This window comes from Rutidosis leptorrhynchoides, chromosome 4, assembly GCF_046630445.1.
Source record: "Rutidosis leptorrhynchoides isolate AG116_Rl617_1_P2 chromosome 4, CSIRO_AGI_Rlap_v1, whole genome shotgun sequence".
Lineage (NCBI taxonomy): Eukaryota > Viridiplantae > Streptophyta > Magnoliopsida > Asterales > Asteraceae > Rutidosis > Rutidosis leptorrhynchoides.
The window spans coordinates 354,995,270-355,018,837 of record NC_092336.1 but is presented as its reverse complement, the minus strand read 5'-3'; the positions used below and the strand labels follow the sequence as shown (position 1 = coordinate 355,018,837).

Genomic DNA, 23,568 nt, shown 5'->3' with positions numbered 1-23,568 from the left:
TCAAACATGAATTATGACCAATTATATGTCTAATATTTATGTTTATTAAGTTATATTTACATGTTTTATTGTCATTCCTCACAATGAATTCATTATATGGTCGCAAACAAAATGTACGTGTGATGGTAAATACATTTGTAATAGTTATTGTGTATGCATACATCTATATTTTGTATTTGTATATGCATTTCGGGTGTAAATGGATATATCCATGGATGAAATATTTCATCCATATCTATATCCATATCCATTTAGATTCATTCATATCTGTATCCATATACATTTAAAATCATCCATATCCGCTTTAAGCGGATCGGATCGGGTGGATATCCATCGAATCGGATGATCATTGCCATCCCTAGTTGAGAGATACCAGAGGAAACAACAAGCTGGTAATGATGCTTTCAATGCTCGCTTCAATGAATACTACTGAACAAGGCATCAAAAGATCTTTGAACGACCTAATCTCTCTGATGATCAGAAGCAAAGAAAAGATCAAATAGCTAACCTCAAGAAGCACTTAGAACATCGAAAGAAGAGGGAAGCTAATTTTCAGATCAGATTTGAGAAAAAGAAAGCAAAGCTCTATGTTGAGATAACCGAACGAATCAAAGATCTTACTTTTGAAAAAAGTATAAGCTTATCTTCACTCTAACCCGCCTCAAACAGATTTGAGAAAAACACTATAAAAAACTCTTAACTGATTGTTAATTATATACCTAAACTGTCAAAAACTTTTAATTAACAAAAAGAAATGTATTCACCCTCTCTACAAACTCACTGTTGTCATAGGGACCAACAAATATCCAATTTGTAAGATATGAAAATTGGATATTAAAAAAGGAGAGTGCTATGTACACAACCAATTTTTACACATACACAACCAAAATGCTTTACAGTGTTGTACTGTACAACACTGTAAAGTATGTTTGGTTATGTATGTGTAAAAATTGGTTGTGTACATATCATCACCCATAATAAAAAAAAAAAAAAAAAAAAAAAAAAAAAAAACCTAATCTATTGTTGAATTTTATAAACACATAACGTTCCAATGTTCAAAGAAATTACTCTGACTTTATGAAGAAAGTATTCAACAATAAAAAAACATGACGATATATGAGTACCTAAAGCTTAGATTCCAATTTCTTCAATTCAAAATCCATATAGAAAATAGAAGAATAATTGAATGCCAGACTACAATAATACACGATTCATAATCGAATTACAAAACTAAAAGAAAAGCCCAAATTCCAATGAACACTTACCTTCTTTTCCTGAAATAAAGTATATGAATACGTCGTAACCGTTAAAGTAGTTACTAATGAAAACTTCATAATACACAGAAAGATTGATTGTCCGTTTAGGGACAATAAATAGTTTTAGGATTTTTGATCTAACAATTGAAATAAGTTTGGAAATTTATGAAACTCGTCAATTTGAGTTTGGATATCGGCGTAGTAGACTAGTTACTAGTATTGCCTTTTTTTCGTTAAATTATTTTAACGCCCGTCTTTTTTTTAATAATACCTTTCGTATCTAGATTCGTATCTTTCGTTAATTAGCGTTTTCAATATTTTCGTTATTAAATTATAACATCTCCCGTTTACTCTAGCGTATTTGGAATAATTCGTTTGGTTAATTCACGCACCCGTTTTCAAACTTGAGGGACCAAGGTTGCCAAGGGGTCAAACTAGTTGACTATGTCAACTAGTCAAACCCCAACACCACCACTCACTCCATTCAATCACCTCATCATCTCTACTACTTCCATCTTTTTCTCTCAAACTCACAAATCATTCAATTATCATCTAAATCTAATCTAGGAAGCTCATCACAAAACAAATTACATATTTGTGATCCTTGCATCATCCTCTTCAATTTGGTACCAATTTCATAGCTTGGGGGTAAGCTTTTCAAAATCTCTAATTTCCAAAAATTAGACCTTTAAACTTAAAATTGTGTTAGTTAGTGTCTACGGCTCAAGTCTAACATGAATATGTGATTTGTTTGTTCGATCTCGTTATTTTGAGTAACTAGCATGAATACTTGAAATGGGTTTGTCAGATCTTTGATTTTGGTTGATTAAGTGTTGTTAGATGTTAAACATTATGTGTTAATGTTACTAGCATCATTAGCTTCGTTTTGGTATGTTGGAGGACATGAAAACCTTACATTAACATGATTATCGATTTTGTGATTCTTGGTTAGGGTTTGATAGATTTTAAAACGGACTTTTGATGCCTTGAATGGTATGAGACCTTGTTGGTAAGTCCTTAGTTGTATTGTATGCGTAATTTGTAACACCCCGTTTTTCCCCGAACATGATTTACAGGTGTATCGCGTATGTACGATAAGTGTATAAAGGAATTGAGACATGTTCGTGCGCTAAAGTTCTTGTATGCGAAAAGTGATCAGATCAAGTTAAAGGTCGCAGCGCGGAGGAGTAGGTCGCGGCGCGACATTACAAACAAATCAGAATCAGGAGGCATGGTAAGGAAGGCACCAGACCACGCCTTGAGTCGCGGCGCGACAGAAAGGGCCGCGGCGCGTGTGACGACCCAGAAATTTCCGATCAAATTTGAACTTAATCTTATATGATTTCGACACGATAAGTAAAGTTTGTAATATTAAGTATCAAAGTTTTTCGAACTATTTCCATGAATTCATGTAACATTTGACTATTCCCGACTATTCACGAACAACTTTTGATAAATAAATTTATATATAAATATATGTATATGTATATATATATATATATATATATGTATATATGTATGTATATATATATGTATGTATATATATATATGTGTGTATATATATGTGTGTATATATATGTGTGTGTATATATATATATATATATATATATATATATATATATATATTGTTACATAATAAATTGAAATACGTAAGAAAGATCTTATATGATTTATTGTTAGAATTATGTATGAAAGTAACACTTGTTTATTATTTTGATTAGAACAACTGATGCATGTGAATTATGGGGTCATTTATCATATGCATAATGAGAGGCAATAAAATGGCTGCTAACTTCTTCCTTTACACATGTTAATTTGAATCGGAGATATATGGTTTATGGTCAACATAGTAATCAATTTAGACACTTTATATATCCTTGACCAAGACACTTCGATTAGTAATATTGCTTTAGTATCATTTTAAACTTTATATATATCACATTCATGAATCAACCCTCAAACACACCCATGTTCTCTTTTCTGAATTTTTAATAATTCTGGTTACTAGTAGATCATATTAGTATATATATGTTCGGACCAACTAGCATGTGTATACATATCAATATTATATAAACTCATAAATATAGACACCCACTCATAATTATATCTACTATACTATTGGGTCACAAGATGCTTTACTGTGTAAATGACCTGTGCAAACTTTATTATGTGTTTTATGGGACGCATATATAGACACATACATTGCATGATCAACCACCATATATTCCTTCTCTATTAGACAAACACCAATGGACAAATAACCAATAATCACGGATGTTTTGATTGTGTCAATCTACCCACTATTTCTAATTGATACAATCACACAAATATAAGTAAAATTATATAATACTTTACCATATATTATATAATTACATTGCACATATACATATAACATGTGTACATGAATCATCCTTCTTGATTACTTCAACCTGCCTTCTTGATTTCAGTTAATCGAGAACACCACACCACACCACCGGTCACAGGTTCTGTTTTCCTGTTTAGGATCGAACCAAAACACCAAACAAAAGCTACCCTCCTCGAACCATAACACACCACTGCAATCCTTGTTCACCATTTTCCTCCACCAGGTAATCACCATCAATTATTGTACTGCTGCTGCCATTTTCAACTGCCCATAATCACCATCATCATCACCAAGCTACCTGCTATGTTATTGTTTCCACTGGACTGCTGCTAATACAACAGTTACTTCTGCTGCTGTATACCAGGTTTCATGTCAGTTTCAATTGAAGGAACTGCTACTGCAGCTATACTGTTTAATACTTTTTATTTCGAGCTCAAGCACAAACCAAGCACCACCGTTGTGCTACTAACTTGCTCTTATTACACCTGCAAATCATCAAGCCAGTACACCTTCGATTTCTAATGTTAAATCATGAATCGAACCTGTTTACAATATGATACTCAATCCTTCATATACAAATCAAACAGATAATAATAAATTGATTAATAATTTATGATGAATGATGATAGCTTAGAAAAAAAATACATAATTATATAATTAGGTAACTAAATAAAAGAACATCGTCTATTGTTCTGCTTTCTGATCCAAAACAAGACCCCATTCCATATCCTTATTGAACCTGTAACCTCTATGACTAGTGTTACTTAGATTCTATAGTACTATCGCTTCATTTTTTTTATTTTGAATCACTATTCAAACAATCACTAACCCTCATCATAATTATTAATCACCATCCTCATACTCATCAAGAACACCAAAGATTGTTACCCTAGTTCGATCAAATAAAAGTACAGGATATATCAAAGGATTTAAGAAATTAATAGAAATTGAGAAGTCAATCACATACCTGATCCGTTGATAAATCGATGATTTATTGATCGATCGGAGAATTAATGACCTATTCAATCGATTGATTGTTGCTGCAACCTCCTTCTACTCGATTCCTAATGATAATCAAATTCTGGTTCTTGCTTTTGTCGACGAACAGAGATTGATTTATGATGTAAATCGTTGACAAACACATTAGGGTTATGGTTGAAGATTTAGGGATGATTTGAAACTGTGAGTGCTCGAGCTATTTTTGGATCCGGATTAACAACTTATACCGGAGCGGCTTGTTTATAAACAGGCCAACTAATCTGTTTTGGACTTTATCATTTGAATGGGCCGTAGAAATTGTAGTTTGAACTAGCCCACTATCATGGTATATTATAATTATTATTCTTATTCTTATTAATATTATTATTATTAATTATTATTATTAATTATTATTATTATTATTATTAATTATTGTTATTATTATTATTATTATTATTATTATTATTAACATTATTATAATCATTAGTATTATTTTATTTTTATCATTATTATTAAACTTATAATTTTATTAAAAACTACTATTATTATTAAAAGTATCATTCTTACTAAAATTATTATTTTGTTATTATTAAAAAAAAACTATCATTTTCCTTATAAAAAAATAACATCATTAAAAGGTAACATTATCATCATTATTATTATCCTTAATTTAGTATTATTACAAATATTACGTTTTGCAAACTGAAGGTATTTATATAAAAAAAAAATACAATTATATTGATATTACATATTATTATATTTTATCAATAAAATATTAGTAATTAAACTATATATTTTTATCATAAAGACCTTAATGTAAAGTTCTTACTTTTATGAATAAATTATTAAATTACCTTAATAAGAAATTATTTTATTAATATTAATAAATGAATTAATGAAACATAAAACAATTATATCACTTGTAGTAATATATAAATTCGTTCGATTACCATTATATGTGTTAATATATATATAAATGATATAGGTTCGTGAATCCGAAGCCAACCCTGCATTGTTCAATATAGTCATATGTATTTTTACTACAAAATACATTAGGTGAGTTCATTTGCTCCCTTTTACTCTTTATATTTTTGGGACTGAGAATACATGCGCTGTTTTTACAACTGCTTTATTAAATGCTTTTGAAATATTTTTTTGAACTGCGAATACATGAAATGCTTTTATAAATGTTTGACGAGATAGACACAAGCAAAACATTCCTCGAATGAATTATTATGCAGACAGAAGTTCTGTGGATTATTATTGAATTATGTGGACATGATAATTGCCACTAACTGTTGTGAATATTTTTTCCCTGATTATTATTGCTTGGTAACCTAAGAATTAGAATCGGGTATGGCCCTAATTCACGCGAATCCTAAAGGTAGCTACCAGGTTTAACACCCTCACCCAGAATGTTCACTAGACGGAAGGGCTAGTGGGCGTGGTGTTTAGTACTTCGAAGTTTATATGATTATTATACAGACGAGATGTTCTGTTTTGGGGATATTATTATGCGCATTATATGTTAAGGTCGGTTACCAAGCCAAGCTATGAAAGAAATGAAAAGTGAATGTTATGTATCGAGAGAATGATTTTATACACAGGTTATGTGTATGTTATTTTTGTGCACGAGATATGTGTATGGTTACTAAGATTTATGAAAGATGATTTCGTACATGAGAAAGGTGTATTGTATTTAAAAGATATCGCATGTACATTACAGTGGGTATAGGATTCGGGCCCATTTGTACCATGCAGGATTTAAATCTTGTGGTCTATCAAAATGATGAATTTTATTGTTTTATGATAAACTTATGAACTCACCAACCTTTTGGTTGACACTTTAAAGCATGTTTATTCTCAGGTGTGAAAGAAATCTTCCACTGTGCATTTGCTCATATTACATGGAGTCGTTCATGGCATATAGAGGTCAGAACCTCGCAATGGGACCAACTGTTGAAGACTTCGTCCAGATGGATTAGGACGGTTCTTTTCAGTTAGTATTAGAGCGGTGGTCTTAGCGAACCAGGTCTTGCATTAATGTGTCTAACTAGTAGTTGTTTAGATGCATTAATGAGTCTGGACTTCGACTGTGTCTGCATGTCAAAAGTTTTGCTTATCATTTAGTGTCGAAAATTATTAGCTTATCATCCTTAAAGTCTAGACACGTCTTACTGCCTCTATTGCATAGACAGTATATAGATAAATTCATATCTTAGCGTGTCTGTTATTGTTAACTTTTCCTGGCAGCTTCCGTAGATTCCTTCGTAACTTATGGGATTTTAGTATTATATATGCATATGTAAACTATGTATTGTAGGGTAATAATCTACATCCTACAATCTATTTCTTATCGAAAATCCTTCATCTGATCGTACGAGATGAATCCCTTAACCAGTTCGAGTCCCTTAGATTTCAATAGCTATTCCGATAGTTATTCCGACAACTATTCCGACATGGATATCCACCTAAGCTCCGGAAGCAGCATCACCAGAATGAATCAACCAATTAGCCATCATCTATTCTGGATGAATTGGAGATGGGTTCGTATTCGACTTAATCAATGGAGACGAGAAGAGGGCGATCCTTTCCACCAACCAAATTACCCTCTTGACGATGAACCTGAAGCACTTACCGGCGAACCTATCCAAAACACCATTTTTAGCCTCATTTCCAGAATAGCTCGACACGATTATATTCTATCCACAATTCTAAACCTTATTCATCCACTCGTTCCGACCGACAATCATCCCGGAATAATAGAAGAAGCCAACGAGCTTCGCGCTCGAGTAATCAATTTGGAATACGTGGTGCAAAACCAACCAGCTTCAGCAACAGCACCGGCAATACCAGTACCACCAACAACAACATCCGCAACACAAGCTTCAACAACACACGCCTCAACATCTCATTCTGTACCTCGAGTATAATCACCGTTCTACGTATCGATCTACATCAATTACCTTCGTTCTTCGTGGTGATTATGCAATCTCTAAAGTCTTAGAGATTATTTATTCTAGCTCAAACCGAAAAGCAAATGAGATTAATATCATATTAACTAATTAAATTCATGATTACATCCGAGGAAAATATATATGTAAGTATATTTTCATAAAGATTGTAATTATAAATTCTTTTGTACAAACTGTTAATGGTAAAAATATTTTAACGGGTAGGTAATACCCTAGAAATATTTAGATTTCACATTAATAAGTTACATTGTACATTATTCAAATCTGATTCAACAGTCATTTACTATCCTACTTACAACCACCGATATACGAATCTGTTCACCGCAGAATAACCATTTTCATTCAATTTCACATTCGAATTTTGACCTATCAGAATCCAACAAGTGGCATAATGAAGAAAACATATGACAAAATAAAATTTGTTAGAAACAAACAAATTAACTATGAGAAATTTTGTTAAGAATCCACGCTAACTGTTCCTAGCTAACTGTTCCTAGCTAACTGTTAATTCCGTATCGCAATTTATTTATCGCATTTTATTTATCGCAATTTTAATTCTCGCAATTTTATTTATCGTCATTTAATTTCTGTTATTTACTTTACGCACTTTAAATATCGGGACACGTATACAAGGTTTTGATATATCATATCGACGCATCTATATATATTATTTGGAATAACCATAGACACTCTATATGCAGTAATGCTGGAGTTAGCTATACAGGGTTGAGGTTGATTCTACAATAATATATATAGTTTGAGTTGTGATCGAGTCTAAGACATGTACACGATACATTTTAATTAATTCGAATATTATATATTAAACTATATATGAATTATTGAACTGTTAACTGTGAACTATCGACTGTGGACTAATAACATTGGACAATTAAAATGAATTAAAATACTGATTATAACATATGAAACTAAACATTTCTTCAAGTTTGCCACTTGATTTCACCTTAAATTTCATTTGTATCTTGATGATTACAATCTGTGTTCAAACTTTCATGATTCTTGAAAACACCTCAATCAAGAAGATGAACCAACCGCACTTTATCTACGGAAGAAAAGATTGATGCATATAGTTATGCACCTGAAAACACTCGGAACCTGAGTAAACATTTAACATGTATATGTGTTAGCTCCTTTGGCATTGTTATTACCGAAAATAACTTTGCAATCCCTTTCCAAAGTAGCTCATTTTGTCACAACTCCAGCAAGTCAACTTCGACTTTTCGTTCGAAACAACCTTATTATAACTTTGACATATATGCGTGCTCTTTTATTATTACCAGGGAATCTTTTTATATTCCACCATATTACCAGTAGACGTACCAACAACCTCGTTGCTTCTTGGCTTAAATCTCTTTGATAAATCATTATTTTTGTTCATTGAAATCCTATCATATACTCATCCGCATCTTGTAACGAAAACTGACATACCAATTACCGGGAATCAGCAATCAGTACTTTGAAAACTCACAGCATATCTACATCAACAGTTATATGTATAACATTTATCTCTTAGAATAATGATATTCCATTCTGAAATTCTTAAAAGCACTCAGTCTACAAATCAATACTCTGAATGTTGAAAACGCTGAATGAAGCAGCAGAAACCGTAGACAACCTTAAACGACCTTAATCATCGGAAGTTTGATGATAAAGAATGGTATGTTGGAAAAGCTCAGAAAAATTGGAACTGGAAAACGGATTGAGCTAACCATGAAGGAGACCAAGGACAAATACACAGATCAAAACCTATATTCAAAGAATCCAGGTAATTCTGGATCCGATGAAATCTTTAGATAATATCTTGCTCCGAAGTCATGTTAAAATCTTGCGGAAAATTTTTCTTCATCAACCTTCGAACTTAGAAATTTCAAAATTTCATCATAAATATCTTCGATATTTCTGAGGATATTTTCATAAATATTCTTGTCCGAAATTATCTACCTCTTCGTGTTTTCTGTATTCCATTATATTGGAAACTTCTGTAAAATCTAAGTATAAATTATGAATGAATGGTGGAGAAGTGTTGGGAATTGAAGCATGGGTTAGTATAATATAATGACGCCGGGCCAACGTGATTATATTACAGTAAGTCATGCTGAGTTTCTAATGAAACGTCATGATGGTTCATAGTAGATCATACCATCATCATGTGTTATGTTACATAACTCTTTCATTCTATTCAACTTCTGAACATATCAAGAAAATGTATTCTTGATGGTTCTATCTTTCGTGATTTTGATAAATTTGAAAATCAAATCGTGCTATCCCATTCCTTCCTGCTTGGAATATTATAATCATAAGAAACTCTATATCTACAAATTCTGGATCATTATTCACTTGACTTGAAGTCAGGAAGAGAAAACGAAAGCATGGAACTCCAAAATATAAGGGGGAATATAAAGCTCGATAACAACACATAAAATTACAAACCGTGTATATCAATGTTTATCGCAACATAAAGACACGGGAAAATTAAAAACATTACAACCCCAAGGGAGAAGTAGAAGAAAACAGATTCCACCGGTGGTAAATGGAAAAGGAGAATGATTGTTGCGATAGTGAGGATAAGAACAAGAATCAGAACTGGATTAAACATTTTCGCAATCTTTTGAATTTAGGAATAAAGTATAGGAATGGTGAGAATAATGGAACGGAATAGTTTAATTTATAATGGAAATATCAGAAAGGGTAATCGAGACAGATCACCGTATTTAATTATAGAGATCTTAATTTCCTCTATTCACCGAAGAATCAGATCTTTTAGATTTTGAAGATTTTCTTTAAATCTCTTGAATTCTGGAATTCAAACGTGACCACGTCAAAGGTTAAGACGCACCTTATTTTCTAAATTCAACCATGACTAGTCAAAATTTATGATGAAATCTTTATTTTATCATTTCATTTTTTTTTTTACGATTGCTTCACTCGTACTCTTCGAGTAATCGAATTATTTTATCTATATTACTCAACAGTAACAAAACTCTATTCATCAGCACATATTCGTCATGAAAACATTTCTATTGTTAACCATGACCACCTCACTCAAATTTCGGGACGAAATTTCTTTAACGGGTAGGTACTGTGACGACCCGAAAATTTTCGATCAAATTGGAACTTAATCTTATATGATTTCGACACGATAAGTAAAGTTTGTAATGTTGAGTCTCAAAGTTTTTCGAACTATTTCCATGAATTCATGTAACATTTGACTATTCCCGACGATTCATGAACAACTTTTGATAAATAAATTTATATATAAATATATGTATATATATATATATATATATATATATATATATATATATATATATATATATATATATATATATTGTTACATAATAAATTGAAATACGTAAGAAAGATCTTATATGATTTATTGTTAGAATAATGTATGAAAGTAACACTTGTTTATTATTTTGATTAGAACAACTGATGCATGTGAATTATGGGGTCATTTATCATATGCATAATGAGAGGCAATAAAATGGCTGCTAACTTATTCCTTTACACGTGTTAATTTGAATTGAAGATATATGGTTTATGGTCAACATAGTAATCAATTTAGACACTTTATATATCCTTGACCAAGACACTTCGATTAGTAGTATTGCTTTAGTATCATTTTAAACTTTATATATATCACATTCATGAATCAACCCTCAAACACACCCATGTTCTATTTTCTGAATTTTTAATAATTCTGGTTACTAGTAGATCATATTAGTATATATATGTTCGGACCAACTAGCATGTGTATACATATCAATATTATATAAACTCATAAATATAGACACCCACTCATAATTATATCTACTATACTATTGGGTCACAAGATGCTTTACTGTGTAAATGACATGTGGAAACTTTATTATGTGTTTTATGGAAAGCATATATAGACACATACATTGCATGATCAACCACCATATATTCCTTCTCTATTAGACAAACACCAATGGACAAATAACCAATAATCACGGATGTTTTGATTGTGTCAATCTACCCACTATTTCTAATTGATACAATCACACAAATATAAGTAAAATTATATAATACTTTACCATATATTATATAATTACATTGCACATATAGATATAACATGTGTACATGAATCATCCTTCTTGATTACTTCAACCTGCCTTCTTGATTTCAGTCAATCGAGAACACCACACCACCGGTCACAGGTTCTGTTTTCCTGTTTAGGATCGAACCAAAACACCAACCAAAAGCTACCCTCCTAGAACCATAACACACCACTGCAATCCTTGTTCACCATTTTCCTCCACCAGGTAATCACCATCAATTATTGTACTGCTGCTGCCATTTTCAACTGCCCATAATCACCATCATCATCACCAAGCTACCTGCTATGTTATTGTTTCCACTGGACTGCTGCTAATACAACAGTTACTTCTGCTGCTGTATACCAGGTTTCATGTCTGTTTCAATTGAAGGAACTGCTACTGCAGCCATACTGTTTAATACTTTTTATTTCAAGCTCAAGCACAAACCAAGCACCACCGTTGTGCTACTAACTTGCTGTTATTACACCTGCAAATCATCAAGCCAGTACACCTTCGATTTCTAATGTTAAATCATGAATCGAACCTGTTTACAATATGATACTCAATCCTTCATATACAAATCAAACAGATAATAATAAATTGATTAATAATTTATGATGAACGATGATAGCTTAGAAAAAAATACGTAATTATATAATTAGGTAACTAAATAAAAGAACATCATCTATTGTTCTGCTTTCTGATCCAAAACAAGACCCCGTTCCATATCCTTATTGAACCTGTAACCTCTATGACTAGTGTTACTCAGATTCTATAGTACTACCGCTTCATTTTTTTATATTTTGAATCACTATTCAAACAATCACTAACCCTCATCATAATTATTAATCACCATCCTCATACTCATCAAGAACACCAAAGATTGTTACCCTAGTTCGATCAAATAAAAGTACCGGATATATCAAAGGATTTAAGAAATTAATAGAAATTGAGAAGTCAATCACATACCTGATCCGTTGATGAATCGATGATTTATTGATCGATAGGAGAATTAATGACCTATTCAATCGATTGATTGTTGCTACAACCTCCTTCTACTCGATTCCTAATGATAATCAAATTCTGGTTCCTGCTTTTGTCGACGAACAGAGATTGATTTATGATGTAAATCGTTGACAAACACATTAGGGTTATGGTTGAAGATTTAGGGATGATTTGAAACTGTGAGTGCTAGAGCTGTTTTTGGATCCGGATTAACAACTTATACCGGAGCGGTTTGTTTATAAACAGGCCAACTAATCTGTTTTGGACTTTATCATTTGAATGGGCCGTAGAAATGGTAGTTTGAACTAGCCCACTATCATGGTATATTATAATTCTTATTCTTATTATTATTAATATTATTATTATTAATTATTAATATTATTATTATTATTATTATTATTATTATTTTTAACATTATTATTATCATTATTATTATTTTATTTTTATCATTATTATTAAACTTAGAATTTTATTAAAAACTACTATTATTATTAAAAGTATCATTCTTACTAAAATTATTATTTTGTTATTATTAAAAAAAACTATCATTTTCCGTATAAAAAATAACATCATTAAAAGGTAACATTATCATCATTATTATTATCCTTAATTTAGTATTATTACAAATATTAAGTTTTGCAAACTGAAGGTATTTATATAAAAAAAATACATTACAATTATATTGATATTACATATTATTATATTTTATCAATAAAATATTAGTAATTAAACTATATATTTTTATCATAAAGACCTTAATGTAAAGTTCTTACTTTTATGAATAAATTATTAAACTACCTTAATAAGAAATTATTTTATTAATATTAATAAATGAATTAATGAAACATAAAACAATTATATCACTTGTAGTAATATATAAATTCGTTCGATTACCATTATATGTGTTAATATATATATAAATGATATAGGTTCGTGAATCCGAAGCCAACCCTGCATTGTTCAATATAGTCATATGTATTTTTACTACAAAATACATTAGGTGAGTTCATTTGCTCCCTTTTACTCTTTATATTTTTGGGACTGGGAATACATGCGCTGTTTTTACAACTGCTTTATTAAATGCTTTTGAAATATATTTTTGAACTGCGAATACAAGAAATGCTTTTATAAATGTTTGACGAGATAGACACAAGCAAAACATTCCTCGAATGAATTATTATGCAGACAGAAGTTCTATGGATTATTATTGAATTATGTGGACTTGATAATTGCCACTAATTGTTGTGAATATTTTTTCCCTGATTATTATTGCTTGGTAACCTAAGAATTAGAATTGGGTATGGCCCTAATTCACGCGAATCCTAAAGGTAGCTACCGGGTTTAACACCCCCACCCAGAATGTTCACTAGACGGAAGGGCTAGTGGGTGTGGTGTTTAGTACTACGAAGTTTATATGATTATTATACAGACGAGATGTTCTGTTTTGGGGATATTATTATGCGCATTATATGTAAAGGTCGGTTACCAAGCTAAGCTATGAAAGAAATGAAAAGTGAATGTTAGGTATCGAGAGAATGATTTTATACACAGGTTATGTGTATGTTATTTTTGTGCACGAGATATGTGTACGGTTACTAAGATTTATGAAAGATGATTTCATACACGAGAAAGGTGTAGTGTATTTAAAAGATATCGCATGTACATTACAGGTGGGTATAGGATTCGGGCCCATTTGTACCATGCAGGATTTAAATCTTGTGGTCTATCAAAATGATGAATTTTATTATTTTATGATAAACTTATGAACTCACCAACCTTTTGGTTGACACTTTTGTAACACCCCAGCTTAACATGACCACAATATTGTCCGCTTTGCCCGTAGACGCACGACTTTTTCTTGGTGACCACACACGAGAAGCACTTTCCCAGGAGGTCACCCATCCTGGTAGTGCTCTCGCCCGAGCACACTTAACTTCAACGTACCCACACTTCTGCTCAACCTGTGGTCCCAAAACGCGTTGTGTCATTTAAGCGTGAGTATTACCTTATAATCCCATGATCACTCATGTTCGTGGGCGATGTGGGATTTGCCTAGGGTGTTACATTCACCCCCCCTCAGGGACTCATCGTCTTCGATGAGGTTTGCCCCACCACCCCCAACAACACATGAGTGGCTCTGATACCATTCTGTAACACCCCAACTTAACATGACCACAATATTGTCCGCTTTGCCCGTAGGCGCACGGCTTTTTCTTGGTGACCACGCACGAGAAGCACTTTCCCAGGAGGTCACCCATCCTGGTAGTGCTCTCGCCCGAGCACGTTTAAATTCAACGTATTCACACTTCTGCTCAACCTGTGGTCCCAAAACGCGTTGTGTCATTTAAGCGTGAGTATTACCTTATAATCCCATGATCACTCATATCCATGGGCGATGTGGGATTTGCCTAGGGTGTTACATCTTTAAAGCATGTTTATTCTCAGGTGTGAAAGAAATCTTTCGCTGTGCATTTGCTCATATTACATGGAGTCGTTCATGGCATATAGAGGTCAGAACCTAGAAATGGGACCAACTGTTGAAGACTTCGTCCAGATGGATTAGGACGGTTCTTTTCAGCGCGGCATTCAGCTGATTTCAATTCCAGGAGGCATGTTAAGGCAACCACCAGAATACGTTATAGGTCGCGGCGCGACGATTAAGGCCGCGGCGCGGCATTCTGGGCGAGCTGGTACCAGATTTGCAATTTTAAAGGATATTCGAGGGCATTTTGGTCTTTTCGTGTGTGAGTCAGATTTGAGATCTTAATCTCATCCACTCATTTCATTTCTATATTTCTTTTTCCTTTTCTTCTCATTTTCCTCTCAAAAACTTCAAACCCCAATTGATTCAAAGGGATTTTTGGAAAGGAAGAAGCGGGTTTTGATCGAAAGCGTAAGAGACAAGTTTGTTCTCCTCGTTCCTAGCTACAAGGTGATACTAGCGGTAAGCTCTAACTCCGAATTTTATTTTTGTGTTCATCATTCAAATTTGGGGCTTTTGACTTGTATGTTCATAGATGGAACCCATTTAGTTGTTAATTGAAGATTAACACTAAGATTCGGGTTTATTATTGTTATTGGCGGGTTTTGGGTTTGGTGAGCAAGTGTAAGCTTGTAAGACTTGTAAATGGGTGAAATCACTAGTATTTAGTGATTATTGAGGTGTTGGAAGCCATTAGGGTTCATGTGGTTGACTAATTTTGAAATGGGTCAAAATTAGGGTTTAAGTGTCATTTTGGGCAAGATAGGTGTTTAACACCTATGATTGGGTTTAACTGGCGTATTAGGACCATTGTCACTATTGTTAGTGATTATTGGTTAGTTTGGGCATGGTTTGAGCTTGGAATTGCAATTGGGTCGAAATTGAACAGTTGTCGGTTTGGGTTGGTTTGTAAATCCACCATAATCGTGTTATTTGTTATGTGATAATGGAATAGGTATGTTCTATTGGAGTTTGCGGACTTTGGTTTGGCATCCATCAAGACTTCAAGGTGAGTGTAAATTTACTATGCACATGTGTATGTGTAAAATGGGTGCGTGTGTGTAGGGTGACCCTTGTTCGGGTTAACTCTATGTTCGTGATAATGCTAAAAACGAACATATATTTCATAGCATTATCCCTCAAGAAAGACAAGCTTTTAGTTGCAACTGTTCTATTTACAAGTGATATTCGTTTAAATAATAAAAGGTAAAGACAAAAGACAGATTCGACAAATTGAAGACGCAAACGACCAAAAAGCTCAAAAGTACAAAATACAATCAAAGAGGTTCCAATTATTGATAAGAAACGTCTCAAAATTACAAGAGTACAAGATTCAAAAAGCAAAGTACAAGATATTAAATTATTCGCAAGGACGTTCGAAAATCCGGAACCGGGACCAGAGTCAACTCTCAACGCTCGACGCAACGGACTAAAAATTACAAGTCAACTATGCACATAAATATAATATAATATTTAAATAATTCTTATAATTATTTATATATTATATTTATTTAATTAAAACGTCGACAAACAAGAAAACAAGAATTTTGAGCTGTCACCTACCACCATGCGATCGCATGGCCTGGAGGCACAAAAGCCATGCGATCGCATGGCCAACTTTTTCAGTTCACAAGGCCTATAAAACACGAGCTCTGGTGTACCATATATCCATATCTTTCTCTCTATCTCGTAAACATATATATATATATATATATATATATATATATATATATATATATATATATATATATATATATATATATATATATATATATATATATATATATATATATTATAATTTTAATTTTAATTCTAATAATAAGGGTATGTTAGCGAATGTTGTAAGGGTGTAAGTCGAAATTCTGTCCGTGTAACGCTACGCTATTTTTAATCATTGTAAGTTATGTTCAACCTTTTTAATTTAATGTCTCGTAGCTAAGTTATTATTATGCTTATTTAATCTGAAGTAATCATGATATTGGGCTAAAAATATTAAAATTGGGTATTTGGGCTTTGTACTATAATTGGGGTTTGGACAAAAGAACGACACTTGTGGAAATTAGACTATGGGCTATTAATGGGCTTTATATTTGTTTAACTAAATGATAATTTGTTAATTTTAATATAAAGATTTACAATTGGACGTTCCTATAAATAACCATATACACTCGATCGGACACGATGGGCGGAGTATTTATATGTACGAATAATTGTTCATTTAACCGGACACGGAAATGAATTAATAGTCACTAGAATTATTAAAACAGGGGTAAAATTATGTACAAGGACACTTGGCATAATTGATAACAAAGTATTAAAACCTTGGGTTACACGCAGTCGATAACCTGGTGTAATTATTAAACAAAGTATTAAAATCTTGTTACAGTTTAAGTCCCCAATTAGTTGGAATATTTAACTTCGGGTAATAGGATAATTTGACGAGGATACTCGCACTTTATATTTATGACTGATGGACTGTTATGGACAAAAACCAGACGGACATATTAAATAATCCAGGACAAAGGACAATTAACCCATGGGCATAAAACTAAAATCAACACGTCAAACATCATGATTACGGAAGTTTAAATAAGCATAATTCTTTTATTTCATATTTAAATTCCTTTATTTTATATTTAATTGCACTTCTAATTATTGCACTTTAATTTATTGTTATTGTATTTAATTGCACTTTTAATTATCGTACTTTTTAATTATTGTATTTTATTTCATCGCACTTTTATTTATCGCAATTTCATTATTGTTATTTACTTTACGCTTTAAATTAAGTTATATTTATTTTTATTATTTTACATTAGGTTTTAACTGCGACTAAAGTTTTAAAATCGACAAACCGGTCATTAAACGGTAAAAACCCCCTTTATAATAATAATATTACTTATATATATATATTTGTATTTTTATAAAATAAAACTAATATAGCGTTAAGCTTTGATTAAAAGATTCCCTGTGGAACGAACCGGACTTACTAAAAACTATACTACTGTACGATTAGGTACACTGCCTATAAGTGTTGTAGCAAGGTTTAAGTATATCCATTCTATAAATAAATAAATATCTTGTGTAAAATTGTATCGTATTTAATAGTTTTTCCCAGTGTTGTAAAAGTCGGCCGACTTGGCCGACGCGTCGGCCGATGCGTCGTTTTTTTGGGTTCTCCGTCCCGTTTTTTCTAAAAACGACTCAAAAGACGGGCAAAGCTAAAAGTTCAGTCAAAGTCTGTCAAAGACGGTCAAAGTTGGTCAAACACGGTCAAAATCAGTCAAATTTTCGTCAAAATGTGATATGTTTTAAAATTAGGGTTTGTTTTCATTTTTCGGGCCGCTCTTTTCTCTGTGTCCTTACTGATTATGTACTCGGTAACATTAATTGAGTTTGAAGTTTGATTGTATTTAGATTCAAGTTCTTATTTAAGAAATTTATGATACATAATCAACTATTTTATACATATATAAATATATATTTAAGAAATTATTAATAAAGTCAACGTTGGTCAATGACCGATGCGTCCCCCGACGCGTCCCCGACTCGGCCGGCGCGTCCTTTTTAGGTCTCGACCGATGCGTCCCCGACTCGCGACTTTTACAACCTTGGTTTTTCCTGTAAAAATATAAGCTATTTTATATACACCTCGCATAACATCAGTTCGTGTGGGAGAATGGACCTTGTGCTTCGGGTCCATGTGATACGCTTATGCGTTGTGGGTTTTTACCCTTGACATTGTGAATTGGCTAGCGTTTTGGATAACCCTTTTGGCGATAGGTTACTAGCATTTGTTGTTGAGGAAATGAATCTCGATTAGTGCGGATTCATGATGACTCGGGTTGTTTCGGTCATCTTGGTGATGAGGTGGTGAATTTCGGGTTGTGCGAATTCACTAAGGCTCGGGTAGTTCGGCCAACCTCGATTGTAGAAGTGGCGAAGGAAGTGAATCTCGGGTAGTGCGAATTCACTAAGGCTCGGGTAGTTCGGCCGACCTTCAAGTGGTTTGGGTTAAGGGGATAACCTTATCGTTATTGTTGATTATATTTATGGTATACGCGTATATACTTATTATTGTGTTGTAGCTAATCTTGTGGCGTTAGCTTGGTGATTACGTAGCGTGTAGCTACTTTGTGTATGTGCTCTTTTGTAGTTTGTTTACCATGCGGAGCCGGTATGTGTTATTTTGATGTTTGATGATGCGTAGCCATTTTTATGCATATGTATGTGTATAGTATCTTTACATTCACTAAGCATTAGCTTACCCTCTCGTTGTTGATATTTTTATAGGTTCGCGCGTTGGAGGCTCGGGTAAGCGTGGGGATTAGAGATCTTAGCTAGGTTGCTTTATAAGATCTTGCTTTTGGACTCGATTAGAATTTGGGTAGCGTAGTCCCAAATCAACATGCTCGGTTTTGTGTAAACGTAACTAGTCGGGTCATAATGATTATAACCGGTTTATGCTTTAACCAACGTATTATTGCATTAAGGAGTTTTAATTATTATTGTATGTTTTCAAGATTCGTTGAACTTACTTTGGTAATAAATACGTTTTGGAAATTGTGTAATAGGACCTAAAGTGTTATTTAACGTATATTAAAAGGAAAAATTTTTATGGGCCGGTTTAATACGGGTTGGGTTGTTTCATAATTACCTACGAAATGGCATATTATATGTGTGTAGTAAGTTCCCGAATCATGAAATGCGTTTTACAAACTTGAAACTTTAATAATGAACTTTTAATGATCATTCGACGAGGATTTGGTCATTTTAAATGATGTAATTGTTTGATGATATGTGTTTAGTTGTTTCCCTCATCAAAATACCTTTCCAACGATATAAGATACGTGTTTTTAGTGTTTGCGGTTAATCATTTGTGTTTGAAAGAGTTTTGGTTCGAGACTTGTGAAATTTCAGCATTCAGCAGCCCAGGTGTTTTTGGACGCCGTCCCAAACCTTAGACGCCGTCCATGCCTTCTTTGCTGGACGCCGTCCAGATGGTCTGTCAAGGGCTGTTCAAATTTTCGTTTTCACGTTTAATTATAACTATGCTATGCACCTCCGATTAACATGTAACTTGTTCTAACATGCTCATATATGATTATGTAACTTAGAAAAATTGTCCGAGACCCGACCCGAACGTGTTGACTTTTTCGTTAACTTTGACTTTGACCAAAGTTGACTTTTATTCAAACTTAACCAATACGTTGTTTAATCGTTATAATCTCTCTCTTGTACTTGTATCTCGCATGAAACTTGACAACGTGATTCACATGCTATATAATCTAGTCGTAACGAGCCATAGGACTAATTGAACACATTTCGCCCGACCTTGTGTCGTAACCGGTAATTGATACAACTTATTTGTTTAGGTCAAGGCTAAGCAACTTTCATTTGCACAACGTTTAATTTCAAGTACTTTGGCATGCAACTACGGTGAGATCATAGTCCCATCTTTTCAACAATTTTTATACTTTTAAATCATGGGATGAGAAACATATACGGTTTATACTTTTATACTTTGAACACAAGTACGAGACAAACATTCCACGCACGAGTTAGAACAAAAATCCTCAAGTCCAATTATCACCAGTTACACTTGCAGGGTGTAAGTGTAAGCGTGAACTTATGTTGTGTGGCAATACGGGTTTGACGAACTCTCATTCGGACGGTTCGCTACCGTCGGTGGATGAAATATATTTTCGGGTATAGTGTAGGTTCTAACACTATGATTCAGAGGTACCATTCAGTTAAACCTTGATAATTGGGTGCTCGGCAAACGTACAACAACTTTGAAATGCAAACGATTTGGATAATCAACTTCAAACTAAATCTTGTGGTTCAAAAACAACGTTTACAAATACACCTATGATTTCACCAACGTTTTTCGTTGACAGTTCTCTATATGTTTCTCAGGCTCATACTTTGCTACTTGATACATGCTTCTGCACACTTTGATTACTTGCTTGGGGTCAAGCATACATGCATACGCTAGTAATAGCACCTTTGAATTCAAACTTAATGTTTACATGCATATGCTATTGATAGCTTTCGTGATTTTCAACTTATATTATATCGCAAGTTATTTCATTTATACTTATTAACTTTTGTAAACTTAAACCTGTTGTCGAACCGCTTGGTTTACTTAAAACTTTGCAAGTCATACAAGTTTCAAATGAATGCGACATAATTTTGGTCAAACGCGTCTCATTTAGGGACTATGATCACGTAACGGGACCTAAGTTGACGGCGCCGTCAATGGCGATTTTATCGGGTCGTCACAAGTAGTGCACAAAATTTGCGTACGCTAACTGTATCATCGCCAACTTGTTAGGGTTTATTTTTTACGCTAATTTTGAGGTTCATCGTTGTTACATGTTAACTAGTATTAAAAGAGTAGTGGGGAATGTGCAAATGAGAAATAGATTATCGCGTACGTTTTTGATATAGTAGGGATATTATTGTAATTTTCTTTTGCTGATGACGTTTGCACTCTTTAGAAAACGTATACAATTAAATGAAGGGTCTTGATTAAGATTTTTATTTTTTTATTTAAGGTTGTTGTTGCGCCATGTAAGATTTATGAATAGTTGATGATTTATTAAAAGTATTTTATTCTATTTCTATACATGCTAGTAAATTATCATTTTATTTTATTTTATAATTAAAACATTACCTTAAAAAAATAATCAAGGACACATAGCACATTCTAATAACATGATGCTTACATCATTATTTGTAATTAATTAATTGAAATAATTAAATATTTTTGTATTATTAATTAGTAATTAGAAAAAGAGATAAAATTTTTAAAAAATGCAGCTAAAAAAAGCTTCACACGTGCCTTTTACCTGTACAATTTAACCCTTTAAACCCCTTCATTTGACACAAACCATAAATTCATTTCAGCCACCATCTCCTTCATCATCTACAGGCATCATCTAATTTTTTTTGAACTGCAAACTTGCATCAGTTCGGACCGAAGCCTATTCATCATTTGCACACACACGTATTCGGACAGGAAACCCGAACCACACTGAGGGGGATCCGACCCTTAAACCATCCTATACGGGACAGGCGGGCCGGACCTTAGTCAACCATCATTTTGGACCACACTCAAGGAATTTTTTTCAAATAATATACTTTGTAGGTGACGAGGCTGGAACCTCATACCTCTAGTCAGGCGGGGGCCAGGCATCACCACATGTCCACTGCCAGGCATCATCTAAATTGATTCCAATCTATAGCCGCCACATCTCCGCCACCATCTCCGCCATCATCTACAAGCACCACCACGAAGTCACGTGCTCCACCATCATCTACTCTTGCACTCTTCCTTTTTTATCTTTGGTAGAGATTTCAAAATTTAAATTACGTGACATTAAATACGGAGTATTAGGTTTTCATTATCTTCTATTCTTATCTTCCTTCTTCATCGCCATTTGAGAAGGTAAGGTCAAATATTTCTTTTCCATCTCTTTTCTTTTTTATACAATTTATAAATATAAATAACTCTGTTGCTTAATAATTATTCATTGCTAAGAACCTTCAGTTTGTCATTTTTTCCAACAGTGTCTTGCTTTAGCAGGTTAGTATTCCAAGGATCAGTTTGTCATTTTTTCCTACAAATGTATGGGTTTTTCCTACAAATATATAGTTACAGTTGAGTCAGTATAGTGAGATCATGGAAAGCTTTTATTCTGATCATTGAAGGTTGTAGCTATCAAGAGATATTAAGCTGGCGAATTAAAATTGGTATCGGGTAATGGTTATTGAAGACCTATTATGCACACTGAAAGTTCCATATAATCTTTATTTCTATAGATTTGTATATGTTTAAGCTTTCAGCTCAGATTTGGACTAATATCACACTAGCTACGTTTCATTCTAAATGTATATTTTTGATTTTCTACTTGAAGTATGAGGCTGAAGAAGATATCTTCATGCTTAGTTTCAAAAGTTTGTCATGTTGAATGCACACAACGTGCTCGATGAAATGACAGAGCTAAAATTTGTTTTGTTTTAGCTGACCCTTATTGTCGTTTGCATTACATTGATGTATCTCTTAATACTAACGTCTATGTTCTTATGATTTTGGTTTAAAGGTGTTAGAGTAAGCAAGGTTGTAAAACTCGCGACTCGGGGAGTACTCGGCCGGAGGTTTTTGAGGAGTAATCGGCAACTCGGGGAGTACTCGGAGGAGTACTCGGATTTTGACTTTTGTTGACTTTTCTAATATAACTAAATATTTTCAATATATTATAGATATATAATATATATATTAGCTATAAACAAACATTTTATGAATATATATATGTTAAATATATAAAATTTATAAATATATATGTTAAATATGTAAAGTTTAGTTACATATAAATATTTATTTTAAGAGTGCATATAAATTTTGTTCTTGGTATTAAAGTTA

General features: G+C 32.9%; 1 long non-coding RNA gene across 1 annotated transcript; it reads left to right on the top strand.

The window, feature by feature from the left end:
* Positions 1 to 22,337: 22,337 nt before the first annotated feature.
* LOC139845552 (uncharacterized) lies at positions 22,338 to 23,162 on the top strand. The gene is made up of 2 exons (XR_011758386.1): positions 22,338 to 22,593; positions 22,716 to 23,162. It is a non-coding gene; the product is annotated as an uncharacterized lncRNA (long non-coding RNA).
* The last annotated feature ends 406 nt before the right edge of the window (positions 23,163 to 23,568 follow it).